Source organism: Lissotriton helveticus, chromosome 5_1, assembly GCF_964261635.1.
Source record: "Lissotriton helveticus chromosome 5_1, aLisHel1.1, whole genome shotgun sequence".
NCBI classification, from domain to species: domain Eukaryota; kingdom Metazoa; phylum Chordata; class Amphibia; order Caudata; family Salamandridae; genus Lissotriton; species Lissotriton helveticus.
In genome coordinates this window covers 1,100,230,440-1,100,255,012 of record NC_136065.1, presented here as the reverse complement: position 1 = coordinate 1,100,255,012, position 24,573 = coordinate 1,100,230,440, and the positions used below count along the sequence as shown (strand labels likewise).

At 50.3% G+C, this 24,573-nt stretch overlaps 1 pseudogene; it reads right to left on the bottom strand.

The window, feature by feature from the left end:
• LOC144752595 (glutathione S-transferase omega-1-like) overlaps positions 1–24,573 on the bottom strand; it is a 149,691-nt pseudogene that overhangs the window by 74,335 nt on the left and 50,783 nt on the right.

The window sequence follows — 24,573 nt, the reverse complement described above, 5'->3', positions numbered from 1 at the left end:
AGAAGTACAGCTCTCCCCTACATACACAATGCGATCACACAATGTCATTAGAAGGCTAGAGCTGCCCAAATCACCTTTAGACAGGAGCAAGAAAAGCTATATTAGCCCTGGCTACATAAACGGTCAAGCTTGTTTGGAGCTGCCATACTGCCGGGCAGCCTTCCAGCTCATGTCATTGTAGAGCTTTTCCCCAACAAAAAGCCTCAGTATAGGACCATAGTAGGCCCGGGCTTCCCAGGACCCATTGTATCTACACGAGGAAGATGTGCATTTCGAGCCCTCGTATCAGTCGGGCTTCAGACACTCTTCTGTACAATCCGGCACCCACCCTTACCCCACTTCATTTTCAGAACTAAAAAGTAAAGGGCTAATTGAAAGCATGCAATTACTCACTCAGAAGCATGTATCCTGGAAATTATGTTTAATTTGCTACCTTTCTTTTCACATTTCCACATATTTCTTTTCATGTTTCTTGTGTGTTTGCACATCAATGTTTATTGTTTTAGCTACATTTACTTTTAGGGTTCGCCTGCGCAAGGCTTGTGAAATCTCTTGTATTTGAATATATATTAATAAGGGACTCTCATCAGTTCCCACTGCCGAATTACTGTATTCATTCATTTTTGTGTGAAACCTTTTTTTGTTGTTAACTTCTCCTGGCTGCATGCATTTTGATACTTCTACTAAAGCTGTTCACACTATTTAAGCCCCATTCACTGTCAATATAAGATCTCTTCCCACAGAAGAGGCAGACAGCCTCTAACAGTATGCTGGAATGCTTGCTTTGTACTACTTAGTTGTGTAAAGCAAATGCTTTAGACTTAGAACAATTGTGGAATCTCCTATTGATGCCTCAGTACCTTTCTTTGCACTTTGTAGACATTATCTGATTGATCTTTTTCAGCTTGATCTTTTTCGTCAATATGATCAAATTATAAATGTTGTAACAAACATTGAACGTTAAAAATAAAGTGAATATACAAGAGCTGTGCTATATGTTACTACAAACATGGCAGCCACAAGTGTCGTTACCTAGAATTTAAAAGGGCCTGGATTTGAATGGTGCAGAAAGTGCAGTGGCACTGGGGCCAAAACCTCTAGGGACCCTACCAAACCCAGATTACTCCTAAAATCTGAAGCTAAACAGGCAGTCACAAGTGCAGTTACCTTGCAGACAACAGGGTTATGATTTCAATGGTGCAGCAGGTAAAGTGACACCAGGACCAAAAGATCTAGACACCCCACTGAACAACTAAAAGTGCTATATTGTACTACTAAACAGGGAGTCACAAGTGCAGTTATATTTCAGGCACTAGGGTCATGATTTGAATGGTGCAGCAGGTGCATTGGCACCAGGGCCAAAACTTGTCACAACTCCACTAAACACCAAATATTTATACATTTTACTGCTACACATGTAGTCACAAGTGCAGTTATCTTGCAGACAACAGGGTCATTATTTGAATGTTGCAGAAGGTGTAATGGCGCCAGGCTCAAAAGTTGTCAGAACTCCTCTGAACACCTAATATTGCTATATTTTAAAACTAAACAGGCACTCATAAATGCACTTTTCTAGCAAGCACTATGGTCATGATTTCAATAGTGCAGCAGGTGCAATGGCACCAGGGCCAAAAGCTCCAGGGACCCCACTAAACACTTAATATTGCTATATGTTATTCCTAAACAGGCACCAACAACTGCAGTTACTTTGCAGACACCAGCGCCATGATTTGAATGGTGCAGCAGGTAGAGTAGCACTGGGTCCAAAAGTTGTCAGAGCTTGTCTAAAAACATATTGTTATATTTTACTCTGAGGTTCCGTGGTTTTCGACTTCGTTCCGTATCTAGCCGCCATTTTGTGATAGCCGCCATATTGTGTTGCCTTTACTCAGGCTACACGGCGAACATAGTGTTTTTGCATTTCCAGCTGCTATGCGTCTCCTCTGTTAAAAAGTAACCACTGGTCCTTGTTTACGAAACCGATGTCAGGGCCTGCCCGAGTTAGTTAATCCATATCTAGACTGATTGATCCTTGTCTTAGTTGACTGTTCGGGTCCCACCATTCTTCGCTTTCTTTATCTTATTTGTCTGGCCTTCGCTATTCTCTCCTTGTATTCTCTTATTACACAACTATCCTTTGAAACACGCAAATACGTCCTGCCACCTGCAAATTGAATTACATGCACTAGCATTGATTAACTTGAGGGGAGGGGAGAACACGGGGTCTGAAAGGAGGGCGTATTCAAGATACTTGATAGCTTGTTTTCAAACTCTTCCTATTTGTCAGTCTTGTATGTGTTGGGAGTAGGCATTGTAAATATGTATACTATAAAAGATTGTGCGCCACAGAATTAAGTGGCAGTCTCCTGAGAATCTACCACTGGTGTACTTCTAGGACCACTGTGTTCAGCTGCAGCTAATAAACCTGATTTTCTACGCCTAACCGAGTGTCTTGTGTCTCTGTCTGACAAGGCAGGTGAACCCGGAGATTTTAGGCGTGCCCTGCGCCGCTGGACCCATAAGGCCCAGTTCTCCAATTGGCGTCCCAATGTGTGGGCGGCTTCAGTGGTAGCGGTTCAGCCTGAGGATCGTGAGGAGCTTCGTAAGAAAATTCTGGAGGAATCGTGAACCACATTGTTGGAAAGGCGACCCCAGGGGAGACAGAAGGTGTCTGACTGTCCGCCCCGAGACCCACCTCTCTGTATGGAATAGGCCGAGCGCCGTAGGGAGGCCTCCTTGGCGAGGCTCCTCTCCTACAATCGTAACAGCTGAGCAATCACACTACTTACAGATGAACACCACACAGGAGGAATATTCACAAGAATCTTTATATAAGCAATTAAGGCAAGTTCTTGGCAGGTTAGCCGGCAAGGATCGAGGGATCCGTAAAGTCTTGGTTTCGGGGATAGGGGGTAGCGGGACAGTCTTGGCACCAACTGGTGCGTGGATAGTTCAAGGGGTCAGGCCACGACAGCGTCAGCAGGGCCTCGAGGATAGTTCAGCTTGGTCAGGCCGCGACAGCGTCAGCAGGGCCTCGAAGATGGTTCAGCTCGGTCAGGCCGCGACAGCGTCAGCAGGGCCTCGAAGATGGTTCAGTTCGGTCAGGCCGCGACAGCGTCAGCAGGGCCTCGAAGGTGGTTCAGCTTAGTCAGGCCGCGACAGCGTCAGCAGGGCCTCGAAGGTGGTTCAGCTTGGTCAGGCCGCGACAGCGTCAGCAGGGCCTCGGAGGTGGTTCAGCTTAGTCAGGCCGCGACAGCGTCAGCAGGGCCTCGAAGGTGGTTCAGCTTGGTCAGGCCGCAACAGCGTCAGCAGGGCCTCGGAGGTGGTTCAGCTTGGTCAGGCCGCGACAGCATCAGCAGGGCCTCGAAGGTGGTTCAGCTTGGTCAGGCAGCGACAGCGTCAGCAGGGCCTCGAAGGTTCCAGGTGCAAGAGTTCGGATCAGGATCAGCCGCGACAAGGTCAGCAGGGCTTCGACTCCCAGATACAACTGAAGTCCTAATCCAGGGCTGGCCCAGATGTAGGACTGGAGTCCTTTGATGTCCGGACCCTCGCGCCTGGGGTTCAGAGGGGCCGGAATGAAGGTGTCCAGACACCCAGCAGGGGGGTGGAGCCAGCGCCCAGGGAGGCTGGAGGGCGATCGATACCAGGCATCCGGGGACGGCTGGCGGCCCATCGAAACTTCCCGCCTCCGGGATCCGTCAAGTGGCCACTCTACCACCTGGGAGGATCTTGGTGCCTCGATGTCGGGGCTTCGCTGAGGCCGGGGCCAGGGATGGCTGCGGCCACGTGCTCGGGACGTGATGGGCCCAAGATGGAGTCGGGCCGGAAATGGTGGCCTGGCAGGGTCGCCAGACCGGCGGTGTTGGCGAGCAGGGTCCGCCGGGGTCCCAGGGGGGAGAGCCGTGGGTTGCCAGGGGGGCTGCTCTCGTCGATGGTTCGTGTTCAGGGGGGTCGACAGCGGGTTGACGGAGGGCCGATGTCATCTCAGGCCCGCCATGCTGGAGGGGTAGGACCACGCCATGAGGCCGAGTTCAACACACGTCCCCTCCAGCTGAAGGCGGGGAGAGTCACCCATCTTCCTGGGGATTCTCCTCGTCGAGGCGGAAGAATCGGGACAGGCCGTCAGCATTGGCGTGGTCGTCGCCAGGGCGATGCTCCACCGTGAAGTCAATCCCTTGGAGGGAGATGGACCAGCGCAGCAGCTTTGGGTTTTCGCCACGCATCTGCATCAGCCACCGCAGGGGCCGGTGGTCAGTCTGGACCCGGAAGTGGGTGCCCAAGAGGTAGGGCCTGAGTTTCTTGAGGGCCCATACGACGGCGAAGGCCTCTCTTTCAATGGTGCTCCATTGCTGCTCTCTGGCCAGCAGCCGCCGGCTGATGAAGGCCACAGGATGGTCAATCCCCTCGGGGTCAATCTGGGATAGGACCGCCCCGATGCCGTGCTCCGAGGCGTCGGTCTGGACTACAAACTCCCGGCTGTAGTCAGGGGCTTAGAGCACAGGGGCGGTGCACATGGCTGTTTTCAAAGTCTCGAAGGCCACCTGACACGTGGGTGTCCATTGTACTTTTTGTGGCCGGTTCTTCGAGGTCAGTTCAGTGAGGGGCCCCACAATGCTCCCATAGTTCTTGATGAATCGCCGATAATATCCAGTGAGCCCCAGGAAGGCCCGGACGGCTGTCTGGGTGACCGGGGGCTCCCAGGCCACGATGGCGTCAATCTTGGGTTGGAGGGGAGCCACGTGGCCGCTCCCCACTTGGTGTCCCAGGTAGGTCACGGATCCTTGACCTATCTGGCACTTGCTGGCTTTCACAGTTAGTCCTGCCCGGCGGAGGGCCGTCAGGACCTCCCAGAGGTGCGTCAGGTGCTCGGCCCAGTGGATGCTGTACACTGCAATGTCGTCTAGATAGGCGGCGCTGAATTCTTCTAGCCCCGCCAGCACTTTGTTCACCAGTCTCTGGAAGGTGGCTGGGGCGTTTTTCATGCCGAAGGGCATCACCTTGAATTGGAAGTGGCCATCGGGTGTGGAGAATGCCGACCGCTCCTGGGCGCCTGGAGTGAGGCCGATCTGCCAGTACCCGGCTGTGAGGTCGAAGGTACTGAGGTACTTGGCGGCTCCCAGGCGGTCGATTAGTTCATCGGCTCGGGGGATGGGATGTGCGTCGGTTCTGGTAACAGCATTCAGTCCCCGGTAGTCGACACAAAACCTGAGTTCTGGAGGGGTGCCAGATGCGGCGGCTTTGGGGACCAGGACCACTGGGCTGGCCCAGGGACTGTCGGAGGGTTCGACCACCCCCAGGGCCAGCATCTTGGTAACTTCTGTCTGGATGCAGGCCCGAACTCGGTCGGGAACTCGGTAGGCCCGGTGTCTCACTGGCTGGCTGTCCCCGGTGTCGACATCGTGGACACACCACTGGGTCACCCCGGGGGTGAGGGAGAACAGGTCCGTAAACCGCCCCAACAGTTCTTGGCAGTCTCGGCGTTGCGCTGGGGTCCGGTCGGAGGAGAGAGAGATACCCTCGACGGAGCCGTCTTTCTCAGCGCACCTTAGGAGGTCGGGCAGGGGCTCGGAGTCGTCTTCGGCCCCATCGTCGGTAGCTAGCAGCAGGCTCAGTTCTGTGCGGGCAAAATGAGGCTTGAGCCGGTTGGCGTGCAGAACCCGTAGGGGGTTTCGGGGGGACTCCATGTCCACGAGATAGGTGACAGGGCTCTTGCGCTCGATCACTTTGAAGGGGCCCGACCATTTGTCCTGGAGGGCACAAGGTTCGACCGGGGACATGACCTAGACCCGCTGGCCCGGCTCGAACTCGATGGATGAAGAGTTCTGGTCATACCAGCGTTTCATGTCCTCCTGACTGGCCTCAAGATTGGCCTCGGCAAGGGCCCGGAACTTCCGAGTCTGGCTTCGGAGGGTCAGGAGGTACCGGTAGACATCCGGCGGTGCGTCTTGGACTGTAGTTTCCCAGCCTTCTTTGACCAGGCTGAGGGGACCTCGGACAGGGTGCCCGTACAAGAGTTCAAAGGGGCTGAAGCCCAGGGATTTCTGTGGTACCTCCCGATAGGCGAACAAGAGGCAGGGCAGCAGGACGTCCCATTTGCGGCGGAGGGGCTCTTCTAGGCCCTGGATCATCCCCTTGAGTGTCCGGTTAAACCGCTCCACAAGTCCATTCCCTTGGGGGTGATACGGGGTGGTGAATTTATACGTGACCCCGCACTGTTGCCACAGGGACCGCATATACCTTGATATAAAGTTTGTGCCCCGATCGCTCACGACTTCTCGGGGGAACCCCACTCTGGAGAAGATCTCCATCAGTGCTCGGCCCACCACGGGAGCCGTTATGGTTCGTAGGGGGATGGCTTCGGGATAGCGGGTGGCATGGTCCACCAGGACGAGGATGAAGCGATGCCCTTGCGAGGTTCGGGGGTCCAGGGGCCCCACGATGTCTATCCCCACTCGTTCGAAGGGAGTGGTCAATACTGGAAAGGGTTGGAGCGGGGCCTTCACCTTCCCTCCGCTCTTTCCGCTGGCTTGGCATGTCGGGCAGGTGCGGCAGTGGTTATGCACATCGTTGCGCATCTTCGGCCAGTAGAAATGGGTCACCAGGCGGCTGTAAGTTTTGTCCTGCCCCAGGTGCCCGGCGAGGGGCACATTGTGTGCCAGGTTCATAAGGAAGTCTCTGAATCGTAGGGGGACCACTAACACTCGGCTGGCCCCTAGCTCGGCAATTTTCTGTTTACTGTATAGGAGGCCGTGGTCCCAGTAGACCCAGTGGGACCCCGAGGTGTCCCCGGCAGCTTGGGCGGTGGCTTGCTGTCGGGTCCCCTCGAGGGAGGGGCAGGCCTTCTGTTCCTGCCGGAATTGTTCTCGGGTGGGACCACCCTCTTGGCGCCATTGGGCTAGTTCGGGGATGTCGCTGAGTTCGGCGCTGCCTTCTTGGTCATGCTCCGATGGCTCGGGCTCGGGGTCGGATTCTTCATTGACTGCGGCCGGTGGGGGCGCGGGCCACTCTGGCTCTTCAGTCGGGGTGGCCTCGGGTACCGCCAGGGCCCGGGCAGTCATGGATCGGGTTGTCGCGCAGACCCACTCTGGTAGTCCCATCATTCCTAGATGCTTTCTCCGTTCGACTTGGGCCCAGGGAGAGCTCTCGAGGTCGTTTCCAAGGAGGCAGTCCACGGGGGCGTCGTCCCGGACGGTCACTTTGAGGGTGCCCGACAACCCCCCGCCCCCCTCGAAGGGGATTCGGGCCATCTGACACAGAGTTTCGGAGTTGTCGGCGGCCCTCACGGGGCATCACACGTTTGGTATGATCTGTTCGGGGGTCACCAAGTGGCAGCGGATGGCCGTCACACTGGCTCCCGTGTCTCGGAGTGCTTCGGTCCGTCGTCCATTGATGTGGACCCACTGACGGTACTTTTGAGTGTTCCTCGGTAGCGGGGCCTGGGGGACCATGTCTCTTTCGCCCAGGCAGGCTAGGGCCATGGCGGCCGGTTCATACTCGGTCTGATCTTCGTTGTATACCTCTTCGTCTTCTTCTCCCCCTTCCCCCAGGGCTGCAGCAGCGAACTGGCGGGTCGGAGGCCCGGTGGTGCCGGGGCGCTGGTTCATGGGGCAGAGGGGGTCACTGGCATAGTGACCGGTCCGCTGGCATCTGTGGCAAGTAATGTTCGGGTGGGGCCCCGGTCGTGCTGGTGGGGGCCCTCTTCTGGACAGGGATGGCGAAGTGTTCTTCTGGGGGGACCCCCGAGGCGGACTCCGGCCCGGGGCCGACGGGAAGTCTCGGCTCCTGTTCTGGCCTCCTCCGCCGCCACGCTGGCGGGGGTGCCCCTGGCCGTTCCGTCCCATTTCTCCTATCGGGGGACCCGGGTGCTCACCCATCGATCAGCCTCGACGGCGAGTTTTCGGGGCTCGGTCAGCTTACTGTTGAGGAGATGCTGCCTGAGCTCGACAAAGCAGTTGTTGGAGAGGTGCTCCCAAACGATGAGGTCGAACAGCTGCTCGTAGGTGGACACTTTGCTGCCCTTTATCCATCCTTCCAGGGCCCGGCTATAAAAGTTTACGTACTCCACCCACGTGGTACCGGGAATCTTTTTGCAGTCTCTGAACCTCTGTCGGTACATCTCGGGGGTGAGGCCATACCGGGTGAGCAGGGCGTCCTTCATGTGGTCATAGGAGGACATCACGTCCTCGGCCAGCTCCAGCAGGGTGTCTCTTCCTTCGCTGACAAACCTCCCCCATAAGCCGGCACCCCAATCTTTTCGCGGGATGCGGTGCGCGGTCATGGCAACTTCATACGCCTTGAACCATTGCTGGATATCGTCATTTTTGTAGTATTCCTTGACGATATCCTTGGGAATGTGGACCTTCGGGTCGGCAGGAGGTGGAGGGTTCCGGATTACAGCGGCGCCAGCCTCTTCGATCTTGGCTTTGATCTCTAGTTCTTTGAGGCTACGCTCGTGTTCGTACGTGAGCTTTTTTCCATCCAATTCTCTTTGCCTCCGCCTCTCTTCCAGATCTCCCTCTAATCGTAGTTGTTCAATGGCCATTTTCTTTGCTGCTAATTGAAGCTCTCCATCCAGCCGGAGTCGGGCGAGCTCTAGTTCATGGAGCCGACTCCTCTCTCGCTCCCGGGCGTCTTCGTGGGAGAGGCCCGGTTCTTTGTTGGCGGTTCTTTCTTCCACCTGGGCTACGACTGTACTCAGGGGTACTTCTAGGACAATGTCCTCGTTGGCTTGGGGTGGGGTCGCTCCGGTCTCCACCCATGTTTGTAATGCGTCTTTAAAATCGTCTTTTGTGCTTTGTCCGGTGGTAGCGATACCTAGGGCTTTGCAGAATTGTTTGAGTTCTTTATGGGTGTACTCCTCTAATAGTTCTTTCTGGAATTCTGCGGTTGTTCCAGCTTCTTTAGTAGTCATCGTGGTTGTGGGTCTCTGTTAGTAGTGGCGAGTTACTCGCTGTACGATTTGCGCTGGCTCGGATCCCGTCGCTTGCCACCAATGTTGGAAAGGCGACCCCAGGGGAGACAGAAGGTGTCTGACTGTCCGCCCCGAGACCCACCTCTCTGTATGGAATAGGCCGAGCGCCGTAGGGAGGCCTCCTTGGCGAGGCTCCTCTCCTACAATCGTAACAGCTGAGCAATCACACTACTTATAGATGGACACCACACAGGAGGAATATTCACAAGAATCTTTATATAAGCAATTAAGGCAAGTTCTTGGCAGGTTAGCCGGCAAGGATCGAGGGATCCGTAAAGTCTTGGTTTCGGGGATAGGGGGTAGCGGGACAGTCTTGGCACCAACTGGTGCGTGGATAGTTCAAGGGGTCAGGCCGCGGCAGCGTCAGCAGGGCCTCGAGGATAGTTCAGCTTGGTCAGGCCGCGACAGCGTCAGCAGGGCCTCGAAGATGGTTCAGCTCGGTCAGGCCGCGACAGCGTCAGCAGGGCCTCGAAGATGGTTCAGTTCGGTCAGGCCGCGACAGCGTCAGCAGGGCCTCGAAGGTGGTTCAGCTTAGTCAGGCCGCGACAGCGTCAGCAGGGCCTCGAAGGTGGTTCAGCTTGGTCAGGCCACGACAGCGTCAGCAGGGCCTCGGAGGTGGTTCAGCTTAGTCAGGCCGCGACAGCGTCAGCAGGGCCTCGAAGGTAGTTCAGCTTGGTCAGGCCGCGACAGCGTCAGCAGGGCCTCGGAGGTGGTTCAGCTTGGTCAGGCCGCGACAGCGTCAGCAGGGCCTCGAAGGTGGTTCAGCTTGGTCAGGCCGCGACAGCGTCAGCAGGGCCTCGAAGGTTCCAGGTGCAGGAGTTCGGATCAGGATCAGCCGCGACAAGGTCAGCAGGGCTTCGACTCCCAGATACAACTGAAGTCCTAATCCAGGGCTGGCCCAGATATAGGACTGGAGTCCTTTGATGTCCGGACCCTCGCGCCTGGGGTTCAGAGGGGCCGGAATGAAGGTGTCCAGACACCCAGCAGGGGGGTGGAGCCAGTGCCCAGGGAGGCTGGAGGGCGATCGATACCAGGCATCCGGGGACGGCTGGCGGCCCATCGAAACTTCCCGCCTCCGGGATCTGTCAAGTGGCCACTCTACCACCTGGGAGGATCTTGGTGCCTCGATGTCGGGGCTTCGCTGAGGCCGGGGCCAGGGATGGCTGCGGCCACGTGCTCGGGACGTGATGGGCCCAAGATGGAGTCAGGCCGGAAATGGTGGCCTGGCAGGGTCGCCAGACCGGCGGTGTTGGCGAGCAGGGTCCGCCGGGGTCCCAGGGGGGAGAGCCGTGGGTTGCCAGGGGGGCTGCTCTCGTCGATGGTTCGTGTTCAGGGGGGTCGACAGCGGGTTGACGGAGGGCCGATGTCGTCCCAGGCCCGCCATGCGGGAGGGGTAGGACCACGCCATGAGGCCGAGTCCAACACACATCAAGCGACCCCTGTATGTCGAAGTGGACCAAAGGTCTATTGTAGTGCGGCTACTCCTTTCCGACGGCTGCTGACGACTGCTGCCCTGACTGCCACCCTGCCTTGGCGCTCTGGTGTGATTGGTATCGCGAGACGTTAGACGGACACCTGTTGGCGTACGAAAACATTTAGTTAAGTATTCGTGGGTATCGCCCACTCATTTGTCTTGTTTTTGTTATTCGACAAATGCATTAGTCGAAGCCAAGGGGTAAGTACGTTTGTACTGTGACCATTGCTTTTAACCCCCTTGAAGTTTGTACACAGTCCAGTTCGTTACGAAATGCCTGGGCTTAGTAAGTTTAGGAAATTCTGCTGTTTTGACTGTACTAGGGATTCCCGGCTAGAGGATTCTTGTCCGATTCCTCCGGTTGAAACATGGTCTTGGTCCCATTATTTTTAATGACACATGGATTCAATATACAAAGAAAGATGGTGTTTTGCAGTGGCCACAAAATGGTAGCTTTGAGCCTGATATCTTAGATAACTTAGAATCAATTTTATGTAAGAGAAAAGCCCGGCTGGCAATGTTTGACTCTTTCCGACTATGGCGTAAGGAAGCCAAACAAAAAGAAATTAAACAGGCAAAAAGAGGTAAAAAAAACGCAAGACATGACAATCTTACAGGCTGCCCAACAGTTTAAGACTAATGAGACTGATCAGTTGATTGAGGTCTCGGAAAGACAGCATCGTATGGCAATAGAAAGGTGTTATCCTGTGTTGCCTACTTCCCCACATGCTAAAGATCTTGACAAAGATCCCTTAATGTCTCATCTGTTGAGATTACCTCCACCTTATGTATTAGGTGCTAACGCACCCCCATTACAACTTATTGTTCAGCCACCTGTTGCTCAACCGGTTGCTCCGTATCTTCCACAATTGCCTCTTCCAGTAATTCCACCTCCTTTGCCGCCGACTTCTGTGCCTCCAGTCTCCTCTACCGTCAGTTTCTCTTCTAACTACTAGCCCTTCTCCTGCCGCGCCTAATATATTGTCTCCTGTTTTATTGTCAGATTCTCCTACAGCTCATAAACGACTAGTCGATACTGTTTCTGGTCTTTTAATACCTTTCTTTGGGTCTCTTACTTTTACTCCTGCTTTGTCCCGAAGACAATCTCGTAGTCAAATTCCTGATTCCGACGAACGAGTTAGGTTGGACTTTCTAGCTCATAATTGGATCATGAAGGGTCCGCAGTATAATGTGCGTGATATTCTGGATACCTTCCTTCAATGGAATGCGCCCACGCAGAGATATGTTTTTGATGTTATGTATGACATTCTTGTCAAAGGATGGGAGGATATGGATGTGGGTTCAGCTCCCCAGGGTCTGTTAGATGTACTTTTTTTTTTTTTTTTAAAGTTTCAAGACCTTTATTCTCTGTATGTACGCGTGTTACACAGCTTTGCGCCCACAACCCTGTATGGGCCGGCAGCAACCTGGTGGCACATAGTGAAATTAAACAGTAGTGTTGCGTGACAGTCGTTAAAGTACACAGCAAGTCGCGTACAACCACAGTGGGCCGGCCTCGTTGAAAATAGTCATTGCTCTCAATTTTGCAGTTTTAATTAAGTAACATACATTTAACAAAACCTGATCAGCCCGCTACCGCATTCCCACTCCAGCTCCACCATGTAATGATTCTAGATATGTGAAGTCGCCATCCAGTGATCCCTGTGCTAGGCATCATCTATGGTTAGTGTCGTCAACCAGACTTTACTCCGCTACTTGTGTGTCTAGGTATGTCGTTAAATAAATCCAGTAATCTTTAGGTCTAGATCTCGGAGTAAGAGATTCTTCGTATGTCCTAAGAGTATCTTGGCAGTATGTCATGTCTTTCATCCAGTGTGTGACTTGGGGTGTATGCGAGCTGTCCCAGTTCATAGAAAGTCTGCGTTTGGCCAGCAACAATGCTATAACGCAAAATTTGCGCCTTGTCGCCTTTACGTTATGAAGGAGGCCCAGTAGGCATACTGTAATTGTGCATGTGATCTGTATTCCTGTCATTTCGGTCAGCTTTTCCACCACCGCTACCCAGTAGGCTTGTATCTTCCCACAGTTCCACGCCAGGTGTATAAAGTCTGCTTGGTCATGTCCACATCTTTTACATCTTGCTTCCTCACGCAGACCATATCTGTATAATTGGGCTGGGGTGTAGTATACCTGGTGTAGGTATTTGTAGTGGATAATTCTTAGGTTACCATTCGGTGTGAGTAGTTTCGTGAGCGTGCACGTGTTTTCCCAGTCCTTATCCGTCAGTGGTGCGTCTAGCAGCGCATTCCATTTGTCTTGTGCCCTGGTTGCCCTATGGTCTAGTTCTGTCTGAGCTTGAGTGTAAAGTCGCGAGACCAGATGTGATGTGGCCGTGGTGGTGATCAACATTTGTAGGGTGTCCATTATCTGGGGTTCCTGTGGGAAAGAGGGAAAGAGCTGTTTTAGCGCTTCTTTTAGTCTGTGGAATGTGAACCGAAAGAGTAGTGTCAGGTTTTGAATAAAGGCTAAGTCTTGTTCCGTAATGAAAGCCCCTTCTTTATAGATGTCGCCCATAGTTTCTAGACCCACCTGTTTCAATAGATTCATGCCCACTTCTTCGCCAGTGACTGACAGGTGTAGGTGGTGATGCAGAGGTAGAGCAGGAGCGTAAAGTGGGAGTTTGTGCATCATTTGGCCTAGGGTTTTCCAAGCAGCGTTAGTGGTGTCGATTGTGTTAATGTCCTTATTGTGTAACGGGGGTCGTGTATGCATTATTATTGCATCTAATGGGACTGGTGCTGCATCTCCTTCCTCCACCGCTACATGGGTCAGGTATGGTGTTTTATGGTACCAATGTGTAGCAAATTGAGCCTGTGCGCACAAGTAGTACAACCAAAAATCTGGTAGTCCCCAACCCCCACTATTGATAGGCAGCGTTAGCATGTCTAGTTTTATGCGTGCAGTTTTCCCTGCCCATATCAGCTTCAGTACCATCGTTTTAATGCGTTTGAAGACCTCTTTTGGGGGCTGTATTGGAATGTTATTGAAGAGATAAAGTAGTTTGGGGAGGACTACCATCTTTACTATTGCCATCCTATCAGCCAGGGATAGTGGGAGTTGGATCCATCTCGTGACTTTGTCTTCTAATGTAACTATCGCTCTGCCGTAATTGGTCCTGATAACTACCTCTGGGTCGCGATGGAACCAAATGCCTAGATATCGTATAGGGTCTGTCTGCCACTCTAGTGGATATTCTGTTGCATGTCTTTGTGTAGAGTCAGTCAGTGGAAATATGGATGATTTGTCCCAATTAATTTGTAGTCCTGAGTATCCTCCGAATTTAATATATGTTCGCAGGAGCGGATCTAGGTTAATGGCTGGGTCCCTAACATACAGCAACATATCGTCTGCGTATAGGGATATGTGCAACGGTCTGCTGGGGAATTGGAGCGCGAGATGGTGGTGTTTCTGTCTCACAATGCAGGCCAGCGGTTCCAGTGCTAGTGCAAAGAGCAGAGGGGACAGGGGGCAACCCTGTCTCGTCCCTCTCCCTATAGCGATCGGTTCTGACACATAGCCATTGATCTTAACCCTGGCCACTGGTTTGGTGTAAAGCAGCTGTACCCATTGGATGAATACCTTAGGGAAGCCCATTCTATCAAATATGACCATTCGATGGAGTCGAACGCCTTAGCTGCGTCTAGCAGGATGGCTGCCGCTTTGGTATCTGGCGTAAGGTAATGTGCCGTAGCAAAGAGCGTTCTGGTGTTGTGCGTGGTGTTTCTGGATGGGATGAATCCCGATTGGTCAGGGAGGACTAGTGCTGACATTAGTGGTTGCAATCTGGTGGCGAGCGCTTTAGCTAATATTTTGGAGTCCACATTTATCAGCGACAGAGGGCGGTATGAATGGCATAGTTCAGGGTCTTTATCTGGTTTTAGTAGCGCTATGATCACAGCCTCTCGCAGTGTTGGCGGCAGGATCTGCGCCTCAAGTGCCTCTCCAAACATATCCACTAGGTGGGGAGTTAGTAATTCACTATATGTTTTATAGACTTCACAAGTGAATCCATCGGGCCCTGGTGCTTTCCCGTTTGGTAATGACGTTATAACGTCGGCTATTTCCTCCCTTGTTAACGGCTGGGCTAAGTACTGCCTCTGATTATCTGACAGCCAGCCAATAGCAACATCGTCCAGGTATCGTAGGGTTTCGGATTGTGATGCAGTTGGTTGTGAATTATATAACTCTTGGTAGGAGTGGACGAAGCTCTGCAGGATACCCGCTTGGTCAGCGTGCGTTAGCCCATCATCCCCAATAGTCTTCGTAATAATGTGCTTTTTGTGACCGGTACATATATTAGCTGCTAGAGCCCTACCCGGCCTGCCTCCCTCCCCCTATGATCTAGCCACGTGTCTTTTGCTTAGATATTTAATTTCATCGGCTGCAAAGGTTTGGTGTTCAGTGATCGTTTTCCGAATGTCACTCAGGATACTCTGAGTTGGGGTTAACTCATATTGTCGCTCTAGTGTACGGAGTGTGGATTCACATCGCGATATCTGCTGTCTGATGTCTTTTAGTATGCCTACTGTTGTGCTTATACACACCCCCCGTATTGTTGCCTTAAATGCTTCCCATAGAAGTCCCGTGTCTTCCGTGGTGTCTTCATTAAGACGGAAGTAATCTTTTATAGCTTTTCCAATGGTATCAACGTAAAGTGGGTCTGTGAGAGCGTTTGAGTTGAAACGCCAACTAAACGGAGGGGGTGCGTGATTTGGGATATATAATGTTAACTTGACAGGGTTGTGATCGGATAGTGTTTTGGGCATGTGTGTTACGGCGTGTGTCCACAGCAAAATGTCGGGTGTTCCCAACCAGTAGTCTATCCTTGACCAGCTAGCATGAGGTGCGGATGTGTGTGTTGCTTCTGTGACCCCGGGGTTCTGCGCTCTCCAGACGTCTGTCAGGGATAAATCTCGCATAATGGCTAATAGTTCGGGTTTAGCATGTGTATGGTGTTCCATCGTGTTCCCTGATCTATCTAGCGCATCGTCTAGTGCAATATTGAAGTCACCTCCCCATAGGATTATTTGGTCCGGATCAGTGTTTAAGTGTTGCCCAATTTCTCGGAAGAAGTCTGGTGCGTCCGTGTTTGGTCCGTATGTGTTCACTAGTGTGATCTGCCTGCCCCGTATGTTGCCTTTCACTATGACATACCTCCCTCCGGCGTCTAATGTCGTTGTGTGTACTCTAAAGTCCGTGCCTTTTTTGATCAATATTGAAACACCCCTAGCATAGGACGAATATCTTGCACAATACATCGATTCAGCCCACCTTCTCCCCACTTGAGCATGTGAGTGTGGGAATTCGTGTGTTTCCTGAAACATAACAATGTCAATGTTCCACCTATCTAGACATGCGAATATTTGGCGAATTTTCTTGGGATTGGTGTAACCTCTAATATTCCATGATAGGACACTTAATGCTCTAGGCTGAGATATATGACTAGTCATAGTGATAGTTTTGTACAGGTATACTTGTCTCCCCTACCTCGTCTAGGGAGGACCACAAAATAGTGTAGTGACAACATGGATGGTTCACACGTTTACAGTGATATAAGTGGCATTTCTGGTTGCAGGCAATGCATCTCAAGAAGTCTGATCTAAACATAACAACTTTAGTCCCTCCTCCCACCCTCCACCCCACAACAGCAGCCCAATCCTGCTGAGGCCATACCCTTAACGAACATCCCATTTGCATTTAAACTTTGTCGGGGAACACCCAGATGGGGGTCCGCCTGGACTGCACTTCTCCATCCGAGTAAACGGATGTGGACGGTTACGTAGTTACATAAAGCCACAAGATCTCTGCTATGTATATTATAACTATGTATATAATACTCCCAGTATCAGGCAGTCAAAAAGTGTATAACAGCTGTCTATTATGATCTCTCCCATACCGGAGTGGGTAAGGAAATAGAACATGCATATGACATTTTTTGAACATTGTAAGGAACCAGCATGACAGCAACGATGTGCTATTTGTGCGTCGATGTCCTATATTGACACACTGCCAATCGACTATGGGGTACTGTAACATCCGCAGAGGAACTGTGTCTACGTAAAGGATAGGGATCCGCTACAGCTAACATACCCCACCCGGGTTGTCAAGTAGGAAGTATTGTTCGGTAGCCGACAGCATACAATATATAGCATATTTTACATCCATCCTTGACAGTGTGCGCTTCATCCTCTTACATCCATAAGTAGGAGGCTGTTAAGCCTAAGTATTCTATTGTGTAGCAGATTACCACCATATACCTAGGTAAAGTTTGTGTGCAGTATTCTACTATGCCTACACATGTAACGTACACAATGAGGAAATTGAAGTCCCAGCAAGTGTCTGGAATTGTAAGCAGTTCGTACCCTGTGTGTTGAGCAATATCCGGTCAATGTACAAAACAGAGTACGCTGCCCAGCGTGTCTCGTGAAGGGTATAAATCCCACAACAACAGGCATAAACGTGATATAGTCAATCCTCACCTATCGGGAAAGTATTCAGGCCAACCCTTGTGCAGGGGAATAGTATCGCCTTCGTTACCTGCATTTGGATTGTGAACCTCAGCAATCTCGACAGATAGGGCGAGTCACATCACCTACTTTCAGTCTTCATCTTTATCCTGCTGACGTCGCTGGTTGTTCTTGCGGTGGTTCGTGATCTTCTTTATAAAGTCATTTGCCGCTTTAGGAGAGGTGAGGATTGTAGGTGTACCTTCCCAAGTTACTTTGAACCTCGCAGGGTATAGCATTGCGTATTCCACTTGAAGCTCCCGCAGCTTTGATTTTGCACCATTGAATTCCCTCCTAGCTTGTTGGACCGCTTGCGTGTAGTCCGGGTAGAATTCCAATTTGTTGGATTGATATTGAATGTCTTTCAGCTCCCGTGCCATGCGTAAGATTGCATCCCTATCCCGGTAATTTAGTATGCGGGCTACTATTGGTCTTGGAGTTGCTCCCGGTGGTGGACGAGGTGCTAGCGTTCTGTGCGCTCTTTCCACAATGAAAACGTGGGATAGTTTGTCTTTGCCAAAGATGGAAAGGCACATGTCTTCCACATATTTTTCCATGTTGCCCACGTTTGTCGATTCCGGCACGCCCGCTATTCGTACGTTGTTACGGCGTGATCTGGCTTCCAAATCCTCGGACTTGGACCTGATAACTTCCAGAATCTTGTCAAACCCCGCACATTTAGAGGTGCTCGCTCATGATTCATCTTCTACTGCAGATAATCTGGCCTCCGCCTCTTCCAGTCTCTCCCCATGCTGATCCACTTTGGCAGCCATGGTATCCATGAGTGATGTGAGGTTATCCATTTTACCATGCATATCTTGTAGGCTGTCTTGTATGGCTTTCAACATCGTCTCCATGCCTTTGGAGGAGGTGCGCTCCGATTCAGCTTCAGTGTCTGAATGTGGGTGTGATCCTCTAGCAGGTCGCCTTTGCTGTTCAAAGTTCAGTTTCGGTTGCTGCCTGTCGGTTTTCCCATGTCGTGGGTTGAGTGCGTCCTGTAGGTTTGGGTTGACAGTGTATTTCGCCACTTCCTACCTTTGTATTTGGCGTTTCAGGCTACGGCGTCGGCTGACGTTATTGTGCCAGTTTCGTTCTTGGCGCCAGAAGCGTCGATTGGTTCATAGGGATGAGTGTTGGAAGGCAGTTCGGTGGTACAACATCGCAGACAGCGTCTCACTTAAGCAACATGTACGGTGACAGTGAGAGAGCAATTGGTGCGCTTGTCTTCGTTGTCGCTCCCTACGATTAGTTAAGGCAAAAGTATTATCAATTATGGAGCTCCAGTTATGTGTGCACTCGTTTCAGTCGTGTACTATAAACGACCTGCATCTATCGCAGCCAGTGATGACCCGTGTGTGGTTTGTAGTAGAGGCGGGACACTATAGCGCGGTTAGGTATAGCAGGAACCTTGCATATCTTTTGGGTGATCTGTGTTACATATTACAGCTAATTACGAGGATCAGTGCGTGGCAGAACAGTTCCTGTGTCCGACGCATGTCAGTGCATATGGCGCTTATCTATTGCATTTGCGTGTATTGTTCGTTGATCTGCGCTACTGTGGACAGGCGCCTACCAGTGTTGACGTATTGTGCAGTTTGCAGCACCTACCATCCCATCTCATAAAATTCCAGTACGAGACATCATGTCTCATGTGTAGGGTACTCTTGCAACATTTCCCATGCCTGGTTCACCATTACAGATATGTCAGTGGTCTGTCCACATATCTCAATGCTGCTCGCAACGCTTGTAGTCTTACGTGTATGGGCTATAGGGGTATGCTGGTCGCACTCGCACTTATGTGTCATTCGCGCTCACAGTCTGTTCGTCCCGGTCATAGATCGGCGTACCGTTAGTAGCATCAGATACTGGGCGCCGCCATTTTGCCGCTCCTAATTCGCGCCTTTTTTGTGCCACTGTTTGCCGTTACTTGGTAGTTGTATCAGCGCTAAAACAACAGGTCTGTGGCTTACAATGCGGTGTCTCTTAGCGGTGAGCCGTATGCATTTGAGCAAGCGCTGGTGCGCTCCCGTAGCGCTGACATATGCATTCCCAAGTCGAGTTAAAGTCTTTATCCAAACTCCTCCAACCCCACGGACAATGCTGCAACCAGCAGAAGTCGTTTACTTTTTATTTGGCTGCCAATATCGCTTTCCGCCGCCACAGGTACTCACGATTAGCTAGGGAGCGCCGAGTATTTCACTCAACGTGCTGTCCAGACTCTCACTTCTCATATCGCTCCCATAGCACCTGAGCAGTCGCCATCTTGCCGGTGTCAGTCTCTGTGCCCGGCAGTTCTCTCGAGTTGGAATTTTGCCATAAAGGGAGGAGTGTGTCGGTATTTAAGCACACCGCCGTGTGCTGGTCACCTTCCGCTGTCAGCTGTTCATTCCTGCATCGAAATCCGTGACTTTATTTGCGTTTTTCAGCTAAGACATGAAGCCGTCCGGCGGAGCTGTCTAGGTAGCCAGCCTTTCCGCCGTGCGCCCTCTAGCGCCCCCCTGTTAGATGTACAGGCTAAATTTGATAAAGGACTTATTGTGGGTCCCGATGTTGAGGATGCCGTCCAGACACTTGTCAATTTTAGGTCTTCACTTTTCTCTCAAATTTCTCTTGAACATGATCCTGCAGTACGACAAAAAGTCAAACACTATCCTATGCAAGAAGTTCCTCCAATATGGAGAGATGCAGTTCCAGGTGCTAATCCGCCTGTCCCTGCTAATTTCCAGCGTATATGGGTACATGTCCCTTGGAAAAGATCTGAAGTTTTAGCACTTAAACAGTCCTTACCGGACCCTCGTAAGAATCCTGCTGGGTATTATAAAGAGCTGTCCCAGACTGTTTATGCGTGCATTATGAATCTAGCAGACATTGATTTGCTGATGGGAAATGTAGTTCCTCAAGCATTATGGGCTCGGATTCGTAGGGAACATCACAATCAGGCTTTGGGTGGTAATTGGGCTGCTATTACTCCCGCTGATGCAGCACAAGTAGGTGGTGCTAAACCTGATGCTTTGATTACAGAATTGCCTGGTAGAATCATCACTCTAATGAAACGATGATGCCTGCCTTACGTGTTAATTGGGATAAGTTAGCTGCGTGTAAACAGAAGAAAGATGAGAGTGTCTCCAATTTCTTTACCCGTTTCGAGGAGACGTTCATTGACCATAGTGGTCAAGATATGAGTACTGAAGGTGGACAGCGATTATTTGTGGATAAATTTGTGTTTAATTTACTTCCAGAATTATCGCATAAATTGAAAGATTCTGAGAGTGCGTGGGCCGTTTCTTCCTCCGCCCAGATATTAGCTACTGTTCAGTACTACGAGAATAGGGACAAGGAAGAAAAAAGATAGAGCAGAGAAAAAGACTAAAGAACTGAAAACGAAGGTTCTTCTGCAACAAGCTTATCCCCCTCGTTCTGCTCAGCGTCAATCGCAACAGCCTCTACAGTTTCAAAGATTGTTGCAGAAACCTACACCTTTTGTGCCGCGACCTTTGCTGGGTCCTAATCAATGTGCCTATTGTAAAGAGGAAGGTCATTTTAAGAGTAGTTGTCCGATTTTATTGCAGCGAAATGGTGGACTGCCAGGGCTACGAGGCCGTGGTGGTTTTCAGTCAGCACCTAGGGGTAGAGGGCGAGGTGCGTTGTCTTCAGGAACAGCGTTCCCTTCCCCCTCAAAACACTATGAATTATTTCGATCAGCAAAATTCTCAGTTTGCACAATATTACAATGACGATTATTATACAGAAAGTGACACTCCTGATTTTCAATCTAGCTAGGACAGCCATGGACAAAGCAAGGGAGTGGTATCAGTTCCAGTTGATCAGAATGGTCCTTATGTTAACGTTGTTGCATTGGGTGTTTCAGAGCCATTTCTTTTGGATACTGGTGCAATGATGAGTTCTATTATTCACTCCAAACTTCCTGGGGCACCTTTGTCTGGCTTAACAAATGTTTCTGTAGGATTCTCTGGCGCCCCAGTTCGCAACCTGGTTTCTTGCCCTCTGCCTATTTCCATTGGTCCTTATGATTTGGAAGCCCCGCTCATTTTAACGACTGGTTGTGGTGAGAATTTGTTGGGTTTGGATTTATTGAAACGTCTACATGCCACATTGTATTGTTCCCCCTCTGGTGTACATCTTACTTTGGGTGATAAATTGGTTTCTCCTATGTATTTGTCTAATGATCAGCTGCTGCTTGAATTGCGTTCACTTCCTGCTACGCTTTGGGCCACGGGTCCGAATGATGTTGGCTTGCTCAAAATTCCACCTTATGTGATCACTGTCAAGCCTGATGTTAAATTGCCTTGTATTCCTCAGTATAAGATTTCTAACGATGGCGAAAGAGCTTTGTTGGCTATTGTTCATGATTTAGTCCAGAAGGGTGTGGTTGAGGAAACAAGCGTACATTTTTGCAATAGTCCTGTTTTACCTGTTCTTAAACGTACTGATCCTTCTAAGCCTCCTGTATACCGTTTTGTGATTGATCTTCGAGAAGTCAACAAAATTGTTGTCCCTCAGTTTCCTGTTGTCCCAGATATTACTACCTTGCTTACAATGATCCCTGCTTTGGCTGTTTGGTTCTCAGTTATTGATCTCAAAAATGCTTTCTTTAGCATTCCTATTGCTGAGGAGAGTAGAGATCTCTTTGGCTTCTCTCTCGGAGGCCGAAGTTTTCGATTTAAGCGTGCACCTCAAGGCTATTGTGAGAGTCCCTCCATTTATAGTCAAGCTTTGAAATCCCAGCTTGACGCTTTCTCTTTGCCCCCCGGTGCTACTCTTATTCAGTATGTGGACCATCTGTTAGTGGCTGCCGATTCAGAGGATGTCTGTAAAAATGAGACTGTTTCGCTTTTGTACCACTTATCTGAGTTACATCATAAGGTGTCACCTTCTAAATTACAATATTGCCGCCAAGAGGTTACCTATTTAGATCATCTCTTGTCGAAGGAGGGAAGGCGATTGACCCCAGAACGTATTCATGCAATTGCGCGAATGTCTGCACCATCCACACAAAGGGAGGTGCGTGCCTTTTTGGGCATTACCTCTTATTGTAGACAGTGGATACCGAAGGTTTCTTTGTTGGCTAAACCCTTGTTGGCACTTACTCTGAAAGACACACCCCAACCTCTTCCATGGACTGATGAATGTCAGAAGAGTTTTTCAGATTTACGTATTGCTTTGTGTTCTGCTCCTGTGTTGGGTACTCCTGATTATAGTAAGCCTTTCACACTCTACGTTCATGAAAGAGAAGGTTGTGCGTTGTAAGTCTTGACACAGCAATTTGGAGATAAACAAAGGCCGTGTGCCTATTTTTCGGCTACATTGGATCCTGTAGCCAAGGCATTGCCTAGTTGTCTCAGAGCAACAGCAGCAGCAGCAATCTCCATTCGCCAATCTGCTGGTTTGGTATTGGATCACACTCTTGTTGTTATGGTACCACATGCAGTGGATACTCTCTTGAACAGAACGAAAACGCAACATCTCACGAGTGCTCGTTTGTCTGGGTATGAGTTGACGCTTCTGGCTAGTCACATACATATCAAGCGATGTAATGTTTTAAATCCAGCAACATTGTTACCTATTCCAGAAGAGAAAGATGCACAAGAACAGCATGATTGTTTTCTTCGTACAGAGGAGGAAACTAAAGGCAGAAGAGATTTGAAAGATACACCACTCGTGGACCCGGATGGGATCCTATGGGTGGATGGGTCTTGTTTCAAACTTCCTAATGGTGAGACTACTGCAGCTTATGCTGTTACTACTTTGTATACAGTAGTAGAAACTGCACGCATTACACAGAATTCAGCGCAAGCAGCTGAGTTGATTGCACTGACGAGAGCGTGTGTGTTGTCTAAGGAAAAGAGAGTGACTGTTTACACCGATAGCCAATACGCCTTTGGCGTGGCTCATAGTTTTGGTCGTTTGTGGAAGGAAAGAGGATTCTTTACTTCCCATGGGACCAAAATACAGCATGGTCAGTTGGTGACTGACCTTCTCGAAGCACTTGCCTTGCCTATTCAAATAGCGATTGTGAAGTGCAGTGCACATAAAAAGATCACTGATGATGTGGGTAGTGGGAATGCTTTTCCAGACGAGGTAGTGAAAGCAACAGCGAAAGATGTCAATAGTCGTATGTATGTTGCAGGTCCTGCAAGATGGGTCAGAGAAGTAGGTATGTGTGAGGACACAGTAGAAAGTGTAAAAATTATCCAAGAAGAAGCAACAGAGAAGGAATTGAGTAAGTGGAGAGAGTACAGGAATGTTGGACACGACAGGATGTTGGACGGAGTTGTCAGAACACCAACGTTGGTTGTTACCAGATGCCTATGTACTACCTGTAGTTACTATGGCTCATGGTCCAGCTCATATCAGTGCGAAAGGGATATGTAAACTTTTGGCTCCAGTATGGCAGAATGAGGGTATCCCCAAATGTGCGGAGAATGTGGTAAAGCACTGCATTGTTTGTTTGATGCATAATCCAGGAAAGGGAACCCAAACTCTGGCAGGTCATTTTGCTCCCCCTACGTATCCTTTTGAGGTATTACAAATTGATTACATCCATATGGAACGTTCCAACAATCTCAAGTATGTCCTGGTGGTGGTTTGTGTCTTTTCCAGATGGATAGAGGCCTACCCCCTAAAGGATAATACTGCTTTGTCCACTGCCAAAGTCCTTTGGAAGGAATTCTTCCCGAGGTTTGGTTTGCCGCGCATTGTCTGGAGTGACAATGGAAGTGAATTTGTTGGTCAAATTATGCAGAAGGTGTGTGCGGGTCTTGGTATTAGGCAGAAATTCCATGCAGCAAACCATCCTCAGTCAGCGAGTTTGGTAGAGTGCTATAATGGCACTCTCAAGCTCAAATAAGCAAAGATTCAGGCCAGCACGGGCCTCACTTGGCCCGATGCCTTACCTTTGGCACTTCTCTCTACAAGAACAACTGTACATTCTCGTTTAGGACTTAGCCCTTATGAGGTCGTTTTTGGGCGTCCAGCCAATGTCTGGGGAGTCCCTCGACCTAAAAAGTATTCTGATATTCCATACCCATTGTTGATTGATTACTTACATGACCTCACCACTAAATTACGTGTTATTCATCAACAGGTCCAAAACGCTTTGCCAGAGGATTCCTCAGATCCAGGTCATTCCATCCAACCTGGCGACTACGTCTGCGCCAAAAACTTCCAGAGGAAACAGAATCTGGAACCTCGTTGGGGGCCACCGCGACAAGTGCTTTTGACGACACGTACAGCTGTAAAGGTCGTCGGGAAGAAAAACTGGGTTCACGGCGTGCACTGTAAGAGGGTACCATCACCTTTACCTTACGACCAGTGGGTCCAAGAAGGCATAGCTGACAGTGAATGTGAGAAAGTACCCAGATTTGTACCTTTTAGTAGTGCACGCCTGGACTGGACAAGTTCTGAGAAAGAAGACGATGACGTGTTGCAAGAGGCTGTGCCATCACACAAGAGACTGAACACCACGAATCCAGAAACTTTGTTTCGAGACCAAACAATACCTGGCAAGACACGGTACAACCTAAGACCTAGGTTGCTGAAAAACAATTGAACTTTGTTTTCTTTTTCTTTGATTATTCTTT